Source organism: Ranitomeya imitator, chromosome 1 (assembly GCF_032444005.1).
Source record: "Ranitomeya imitator isolate aRanImi1 chromosome 1, aRanImi1.pri, whole genome shotgun sequence".
NCBI classification, from domain to species: domain Eukaryota; kingdom Metazoa; phylum Chordata; class Amphibia; order Anura; family Dendrobatidae; genus Ranitomeya; species Ranitomeya imitator.
The window spans coordinates 435,541,578-435,551,113 of NC_091282.1; the positions used below are offsets into that span (position 1 = coordinate 435,541,578).

The window sequence follows — 9,536 nt, forward strand, 5'->3', positions numbered from 1 at the left end:
TTAGTTCATACGCTGTACATAGTTTACTATAGGAGGGGCCACTGTGGGATAAGGCAGGGAGCTTCCTGTTTTTAGCCTAGAGTAGCCTGGGAGCTGAACAGCATAGGAGGGCCTGAGTGCCCTGACAGTCCAGACGGGCTTAATGCCCAGGACAACACAGTGGCCATGTAACATTGCCAAGAAAGAACCCCAGGCATTCAGGGCCAGCAGACTAGACCAGCAGCAGGCCAGAGAAAAGGCAGAACAGCAGCAGTGACAGCGTTTAGTGAGAACTGGAGCTGAAAGGAATAACACGGCAGTACAGACGTGCAGGTCGCTCAGCATGTGGAGTATTGCTTCGTGGGCTGATGCCCTCGTGTCTGTGTGAAATGGATGAGGGAACCCCCAAATGAGGGAGAGCAAAACAGGAACGATGCTGAGGAGCCGTATGATACGGTCTGACCAGGAAATGTGCTATGTGACAAAGGTAAGAGTACAGGAAAAGATAAAGACGTGTGCAGCTTGAAACGTGATATCAATGCTAAAACAGAACTGACTGTGCTGTGTCCTAAAGTCAGTAAAGTTGTTCAGTTGAAAGTTGCAATGGACTGTGTCTCAATTATTTTGAAACCGATTACAAAGCATCTCTTGCAACAGAGAAGAGATCCTGACGGTGCTGCACCTGGAGTCACAGGTATGATGAGTAATGGACACTGTATATATGTGATGGGAGGTCATGGCACTGATATACTGCAATCCTCGGCTATGACTACGGCCGTGACTACTTCTCACACTTAAGCAGGCAAATCAGCTAGGAGAACAACTAATATAAATACATAGACCTAAAACGTAACTTTTAATAACCAACGTTTAAAATACAGAATATCAAATGGATAATAGCGGAACATGTGATAAAGTGCAAAAACGTGCTCGTATAACCAGTGCTCTATTAAAAAAATGGTTTTATCTCACCAAATCGTCCTTTTTCTTTGCGGGAGCATCCAACAATATTCTTAGGGGGAGGGGAAGAGAAATTCTATACTACCCCAGTCGTGCCCCTGTATAGCTCCCGCCCTGACAAGGGCAGTCCCCAAGTCAGTCTATTATATTGTACCCACCAGCACAAAGGTTACATTGTGCTGGTGGGTACAATATAATAGACTGACTTGGGGACTGCCCTTGTCAGGGCGGGAGCTATACAGGGGCACGACTGGGGTAGTATAGAATTTCTCTTCCCCTTCCCCTAAGAATATTGTTGGATGCTCCCGCAAAGAAAAAGGACGATTTGGTGAGATAAAACCATTTTTTTAATAGAGCACTGGTTATACGAGCACGTTTTTGCACTTTATCACATGTTCCGCTATTATCCATTTGATATTCTGTATTTTAAACGTTGGTTATTAAAAGTTACGTTTTAGGTCTATGTATTTATATTAGTTGTTCTCCTAGCTGATTTGCCTACTGTCTTATGAGGACCTCTAGGGGTATCATACCTGGATACACCTTACACGTGGTTTATCTTTCTCACACTTAAATAAGTAAGGCAGCACTCTGTAGCGCCAAAACTTGCAAACATGAAATATTAAAATTGAATTGCATTACTTCACTAGAAATATGAAAAATTGAGAGTTTAGTGCATAAATTGGCCAATTCATGTGTACTAGCCACGATATGAATTTGAAAATTTATGCGCTAAGTTTTCTAAATTTTTCATATTACCAGTGTAGTAATGCAATTCAATTTTCATATTTCATGTTTGCAAGCTGTGGCGCTACAGAATGCTGCATATTTGTTTGATTGTATATGAATTGGTGACTCTAGGATCAGCACCTGTTCACACTTAGTCTATGTTTGGATGTGGCGGTCAGTTTTTTGAAATTTGTATTCTCTCTCACACTTGGAGTGGTCAGCAGGATCCCACAACCGTGAAGCGTGGGAATGCCGTGGAAGATGTTATTGACGTGCCCAGAAAGAGTGAAGATGAGGAAATTGTGAATGTTGCCAAAATGCTGGATGTGACTGATATTATGTTTATGTCTTAAACCTTAAATGTGACTGACACTGTGATGACACAGAAGGCGGCTATGAAGATGGCAGAGGATGGCTCCAAAAAGGAGAATGATGACAGTGATCCCACCCTTCGTGGGCGTTACAGCCCCGAGATGGCGAGAAAAGTTGTCTGGCGACATCCCCCAGTCCGCCCATGGTGGGCATGCCAGAGAAGTTAGAGACCTCATCCTCCTTCATCGAATTCTGCAAGATGGGTGGAGTGGCTGGAAGCGATCCCACCTTGGAATGGGTGGGGCCCAGAAGAAAACCCTGTGTACAGCTGCAGCGGTATAATCTGTGTCTAGAGGAAATGGAGACAAGAAGAGAAGACCCAACCAGGATGACAGAGAGGAGTCACCGACGAGTTCTGGACTTATCGGTCACAATTACGACTGCCTTATCTTTTTCCGCCTCTCCCCTTGATTCCAAGAGTCATGAAAAGATAAAGGCAGAAGGGATAACCGTAATCTTGATAGCTCTGGGCTGGTCAAGACGGGCCTGGTACACGGAGCTGATGAACATGCTCATGGACGCCCCCTGGAGTCTTCCAGACCGTCCAGATCTTCTCTCACAAGGCTCCCTCTTCCACCATAGTTCTCTTTCTCTGAGTTTAACAGCATAGCCGCTGAGGCCATAGTCCTGAGGGAGGCTGTTTTGTTTTTTCGCACCACGTCATTCAGACCATGATTAAGGCGAGAAAACCAGCATCTTTGTGTGTCTCCCACAGCTACTGGAAGTCCTTCTACCGATAGAGTGATAACAACAGTTTGGTCCCTATGTCCTTTTCTCTTCCTTCCATCCTTGGTTTTCTACAGTGGGTCTTTACTCGGGTACTCTTAAGGGGCAGGTTTCCGCTCAGTCAATTCTTTTCCAGCGAAATCTGGCTTCTCTTTCCCAGGTAAAGACCTTTTTTCAAGGAGTCGCCCACCTGGCACCTCCTTTTCGTCCTCCGATAGACCCATGGGATCTTAACCTTGTTCTTGGCACTCTCCAGCACGCTCCTTTTGATCTCATTCAAGATATTTTGTTTTCTCTCCTGTCATGGAAAGTTGCCATTACGTCCACCAGGAGAGTTTCTGAGTTAGTGGCATTATCCTGCCGTTTCTCTTCCTGATTCTACATCAGAACAAGGTAGTTCTCAGACCTGTTCCTTCCTTCCTACCTAAGTTGGTCTCTTCATTTCACATCAATGAAGACATTGGCCTTCCTTCTCTTTGTCCCTCTCTGGTCCATCCCCTGGAGAATTCCCTCCACAAGCTGGATCTGGTCAGAGCTATCCAAGTCTACCTTTCAAGGACTGCTTCTTTTAGTCAATCCAATGCCCTATTCTTCATCTCTGAAGGTCATCATAAGGGGCTCCCAGCTTCTGAGTCCACTATTTCCTGTTGAATTCGTTCGGCAATATTGGAGGCATACCGCGTTAAGGACAAACAGCCTCCTCCAGGGGTGAAGGCTCACTCCACTTGGCCCGTGGGTGCTTCCTGGGCTGTTAGTCACCGGCCTTGGCTTTACAGATTTGTAAGGCTGTGACCTGGTCATCCTTGCACACCTGTGTGAGGTTTTACAGAGTTCATACCCATGCCTCATCTGATGCCGGCCTGGTTAGGAAGGTGCTGCAGGCGGCGGTTGCGCATCAGCAGGCCTAAGTCTGTTTTTTTGCATTGTTTCTGTTCCCACCCTTGGGACTGCTTTGGGACGTTCTATGGTTACCGGTGTCTCCCAATGAAGCAATAAAGAAAGAGGGATTTTTTGCACTCACCGTAAAATCTCTTTCTTTGAGCCTTCATTGGGGGACACAGCACCCTCCCTATGTGCCTTTATGGTTGGGTTGGTACATATTTTGAGTTTTTTGGTTGCTTCTCCTACTGCTTTAACACTAACTGAGGTTCTTTGTGCCAGTCAGTGGGTGTATACTGCTGAGGAGGAGCTATTTTCCTCCTTTTTTGCCCAGTGTCCGCTTCCTAGCGACAGCAGCATACACCCCATGGCTACCTGTGTTCCCCAATGAAGGCTCCAAAAAAGATTTCACAGTGAGTACCAAAAATCACTCTTTCTGCATTGCTATATTTAGACCGCTATAATTTTTCCATATTTCAGCTGAAATGTGAAGGCTTATTTTTTGCCGGACGAGTTGTCGTTTTTATTGGTACCATTTTCAGGCACATGACATTTTTTTGATCTCTTTCTATTCTGATTTTTGGGAGGTAGGACTAAAAAAATACCAAGTCAGTTATTGATTTTTATTTTTTTTTATTTTTACTTTTTTAATACCGTTCCTTGTGTGGTAAAATTGATAAAGCAGCTGTTTTTCTTCGGGTCAGTACGATTACATCGATGCTCCATTTATATTGTTGTTTTCATATTTTGTCACTTTCACACATGAAAAACTATTTTATAGAAAAAAAATAATTGTTTTTGCATCGCTTTGTTCTGAGAGCTATAACTTTTTTATTTTTCCGCTGACTGAGCTTTATGGCTGTTTTCAGCCACACCATTTTTATTTACATTTGTCTTTTTGATCGCGTTTTATTGCACTTCTTGTTCGGCGGTATGATAAAGCATTTCTTTGCCACTTTTTTTTTTATGGTATTCACTAAAGGGGTTAACTAATGGGACAGTTTTATAGAGCGGGTCGTGTATTTTTTTTTTTTTTTTTTTTTTTGGATTAGTATTTTTTCCCTCTTTTTTTTTTTGTTCTTTATTTGGGGATTTTTACTTTTTTACATTGTCCCACTATGGGACATCACTATGTTTTAACAGATCACTGGTCTGATACTGTGCAATGCTTCTGCATTGTAGGGCATAAGATCAGCTCCTAGCAGGCATTGAAGCCATCTTCCCTGAAGGACCCCATGGCCATCTTGGTCTTGGAGACCATGAGCAAAACGCGATCGCATCGTGTTGTGCTAATGGGAGCACACAGGGAGCCCACTCCCTGTGCTATGCTCCTCGATATCACTATTGACAGAGGCATCAGAGGGGTTAAATGCCCGCGATCGGTGCTAGCACTGATCATGGGCTTTGCTGCACAGTGTCAGCTCTCACGTACAGCTGACACCTGCACCCGATCGCCATGTTTATACTTCTCTTTGCGGGAACGCAGCTAACGCAGAGCATTATATGTAAGGTGCATGTTGGGAAGGGGTTAAAATATATTGCTAAACACATTTTTCTCTCCACTTTCATTTGTTACAGCATGTGAACATGAAGAAAATTGAGGTAAAAGCTACATTTTATTTGAAAGAATGTAATTTTTAATTTTTTAATTACACTTTGCAATAGTTTCTGTGAATCAACTGAAGGGTTAATAAACTTCCTGAATGCAATTTTTAATACTTCCAGGGATGCAGTTTTTAAAAGAGCGAATTTGTAAAGAATGGGCAAAACTTTCAGCCTCTAGATATGCAAAGCTGGTAGAGACATACAGTTAGGGCCAGAAATATTTGGACAGTGACACAATTTTCGCGAGTTGGGCTCTGCATGCCACCACATTGGATTTGAAATGAAACCTCTACAACAGAATTCAAGTGCAGATTGTAACGTTTAATTTGAAGGGTTGAACAAAAATATCTGATAGAAAATGTAGGAATTGTACACATTTCTTTACAAACACTCCACATTTTAGGAGGTCAAAAGTAATTGGACAAATAAACATAACCCAAACAAAATATTTTTATTTTCAATATTTTGTTGCAAATCCTTTGGAGGCAATCACTGCCTTAAGTCTGGAACCCATGGACATCACCAAACGCTGGGTTTCCTCCTTCTTAATGCTTTGACAGGCCTTTACAGCCGCAGCCTTCAGGTCTTGCTTGTTTGTGGGTCTTTCCATCTTAAGTCTGGATTTGAGCAAGTGAAATGCATGCTCAATTGGGTTTAGATCTGGAGATCGACTTGGCCATTGCAGAATGTGCCACTTTTTGGCACTCATGAACTCCTGGGTAGCTTTGGCTGTATGCTTGGGGTCATTGTCCATCTGTACTATGAAGCGCCGTCCAATCAACTTTGCAGCATTTGGCTGAATCTGGGCTGAAAGTATATCCCGGTACACTTCAGAATTCATCCGGCTACTCTTGTCTGCTCTTATGTCATCAATAAACACAAGTGACCCAGTGCCATTGAAAGCCATGCATGCCCATGCCATCACGTTGCCTCCACCATGTTTTACAGAGGATGTGGTGTGCCTTGGATCATGTGCCGTTCCCTTTCTTCTCCAAACTTTTTTCTTCCCATCATTCTGGTACAGGTTGATCTTTGTCTCATCTGTCCATAGAATACTTTTCCAGAACTGAGCTGGCTTCTTGAGGTGTTTTTCTGCAAATTTAACTCTGGCCTGTCTATTTTTGGTATTGATGAATGGTTTGCATCTAGATGTGAACCCTTTGTATTTACTGTCATGGAGTCTTCTCTTTACTGTTGACTTAGAGACAGATACACCTACTTCACTGAGAGTGTTCTGGACTTCAGTTGATGTTGTGAACGGGTTCTTCTTCACCAAATTAAGTATGCGGCGATCATCCACCACTGTTGTCATCTGTGGACGCCCAGGCCTTTTTGAGTTCCCAAGCTCACCAGTCAATTCCTTTTTTCTCAGAATGTACCCAACTGTTGATTTTGCTACTCCAAGCATGTCTGCTATCTCTCTGATAGATTTTTTCTTTTTTTTCAGCCTCAGGATGTTCTGCTTCACCTCAATTGAGAGTTCCTTTGACCGCATGTTGTCTGCTCACAGCAACAGCTTCCAAATGCAAAACCACACACCTGGAATCCACCCCTGACCTTTTAACTACTTCATTGATTACAGGTTAACGAGGGAGACGCCTTCAGAGTTAATTGCAGCCCTTAGAGTCCATTGTCCAATTACTTTTGGTCCCTTGAAAAAGAGGACGCTATGCATTACAGAGCTGTGATTCCTAAACCCTTTCTCCGATTTGGATGTGGAAACTATCATATTGCAGCTGGGAGTGTGCACTTTCAGCCCATATTATATATATATAATTGTATTTCTGAACATGTTTTTGTAAACAGCTAAAATAACAAAACTTGTGTCACTGTCCAAATATTTCTGGCCCTAACTATCTGGAAAGACTTGCAGCAGTAATTGCAGTGAAAGATGATCCTACAAAGTATTGACTCAGGGGGGGCTCAATACAAGTGCACGGAACGATTTTCAGATTTATATTTTTAAAATAATTAGAAAACCATGTATCATTTACATTACACTTTACAAATTCTTGCTATGTTGTGTCGGTAAATCACATAAAACCAAATAAAATACATTTAAGTTTGTGAGTGTCATGTGATAAAATACTTGAATGCTAATATGAATGTTTTCAAGGCATTGTATATATTCTAATAAAAATAATTGGATCACCACACACAATACTTGCAACATTGAGTTGTACATATGTATAACCACAAGAGGGCGCAGTATAACAGTATTGTACTTGGATGATGAGGAAAGTAAAGGACATTACAGGAAAAGAAGTACAGTATGTTTAGATGTATGTACCATTTCAGCTGGGGCTACACAGAGCCCATGTGTCAGATAACAGTAAGGCTATGTGCACACGTTGCAGAAACGCTCCGGAAATGTCCGCAGCATTTCTGCGACTCCCTGCCACGGGTAAAACGCAAGCGTTTTTAGCTTGCAGAATGCTAGCGTTTTCCAAGCGATTTGAAGCATCGCATGGAAAAATGATTGACAGCTTGGTCACACAAGCATAGTGCTTGACAAGTGTGACCAACTTTTTGCTATTGATGCTGCCTATGCATTCCGATATGTGTCCCATTGACTTATATTGGTATCGGCGAGATCCGATATTTTGCCGTTATCGGACGATACCATCCGATACCGATACTTTCAAATATCGGAAAGTATCGCTCAACACTAGTGCTCACCCATTATGCACGAGAAAAAGCATTCCATACAGCCCGATGGTTCGTCGCAGAAAAATTAACAATAATGATGCAGTTCTTAGAGAGCAACTAACTGAGCTGAAATCGGGATTTCTGAAGAGAAATTATCCCCTTAATATTTTAACAGAAGCCGAATTTAGGGTTAGTAAACTATCACAAAATGCTTTGTTAAAGAATCGTAAAAGAATTAAAGCATCGGGACAAAAAGAACAGAGATTCACTTTTGCCTTTACACATAGCCAAATGGATAAGGAAATATATTCCGCGATCAGAAAAAATTGGCATGTCTTGCAAAAGGATAGGGATCTTTCCAAGATCACGTCCACACCACCACAATTTGCTTACAAACGCACTAAAAATATCGGAGATCTCCTGGTCCACAACCAATTATTGTCAGAAAGCCAAAATTGGTTAGAGAAGTCCCTGCCTGAAGGAAATCATGTGTGGGAACTGTAATTATTGCCACCTCCATCTAACACAAAATCCTTTACGTATAGGCTCCATAACACATACGGTTCGGGATTTCATTTTATGCAAGAGCAAATATGTGGTTTATACAATTTATTGTCCGTGTCTTTTCTTTTACATCGGCAAAACTATCCGCCCGCTGATTACTAGGTTCAGGGAACACTATAGATCAATTTTGACAGGAAAAGGTTCCCTACGATTGATCGAACACATAAAAAATAAGCACAACGCAAATCCTGACATCTTGCGCTTCGCCGGATTAGAAATTGTGAAAATTCCACCTTATGGTGGTGATCACAATAAAATTTTGCTTCAACATGAAGCTAGGTGGATCCTGGATACTAATGCCCAAGGCCCTATTGGCATTAACGATAAACTCGATATGGCGGTATTTTTATAAATGGTGTTCTTATAAATTCAAATATTAGCTATACAGCGTATTTAGCATTAAAATAGTAATATTATGTCTTTGTATACATTTCTATTGCAAATTGAATGTTTTTATTTCCCCTACAATTTAGCACGTTCATTCACAGGATTGTCCATCCCCTCAAAAGTGACATGTGTGTTGTTTGCACTTGGACCTGTTGAAGTGCATCGCGCAAAACTGCCGTTGTCCTCACCTGTTTCCCCGCACCCTCTCCTGTTCATTCCCTGCCGCCTCTCCATGTACACCTGAGCGCTGATCACAGCGAATAAAGGACTTTTTACTACAGCATCGCTGGGGTGAGTACCATATTTCTTCTTATATATTACTGCCAGTGAAGTCTCCGGTCCACTGTTTTGTGTGCACCACCCGAGTGCGTTAATCTGGTCAGTGTTAGAAGTCTGTATACCGCAGCTTGTTGAATAGCCTGTGAAGATTGACTTACCTGGTGTCGCACGATTTCTGTGTCTTGGCTTGTCTCATATTCCTGCTTATATTGATGATATTTTGAATTTGTTTTTCAATTTTGTTCCAAAGTTATTTTCAGTTTTCTGTGTTTGGGACTCTCCTGACCCCATAGTACCTTTATTGTCTGACTTTTTTAAAAATATATTCTGTTTATTCACAAGTTTTGTAATATAATTGTAAATAAACAATGGCTAGTTCCAAGAGACACCAGCAGTGTTACAGGACA

The 9,536-nt window shown here is 42.0% G+C and overlaps 1 long non-coding RNA gene across 1 annotated transcript; it reads left to right on the forward strand.

The window, feature by feature from the left end:
* The first annotated feature begins 617 nt into the window (after positions 1-617).
* LOC138657856 (uncharacterized) lies at positions 618-9,135 on the forward strand. Its single transcript, XR_011317226.1, has 3 exons — positions 618-673; positions 5,224-5,247; positions 8,937-9,135. It is a non-coding gene; the product is annotated as an uncharacterized lncRNA (long non-coding RNA).
* The last annotated feature ends 401 nt before the right edge of the window (positions 9,136-9,536 follow it).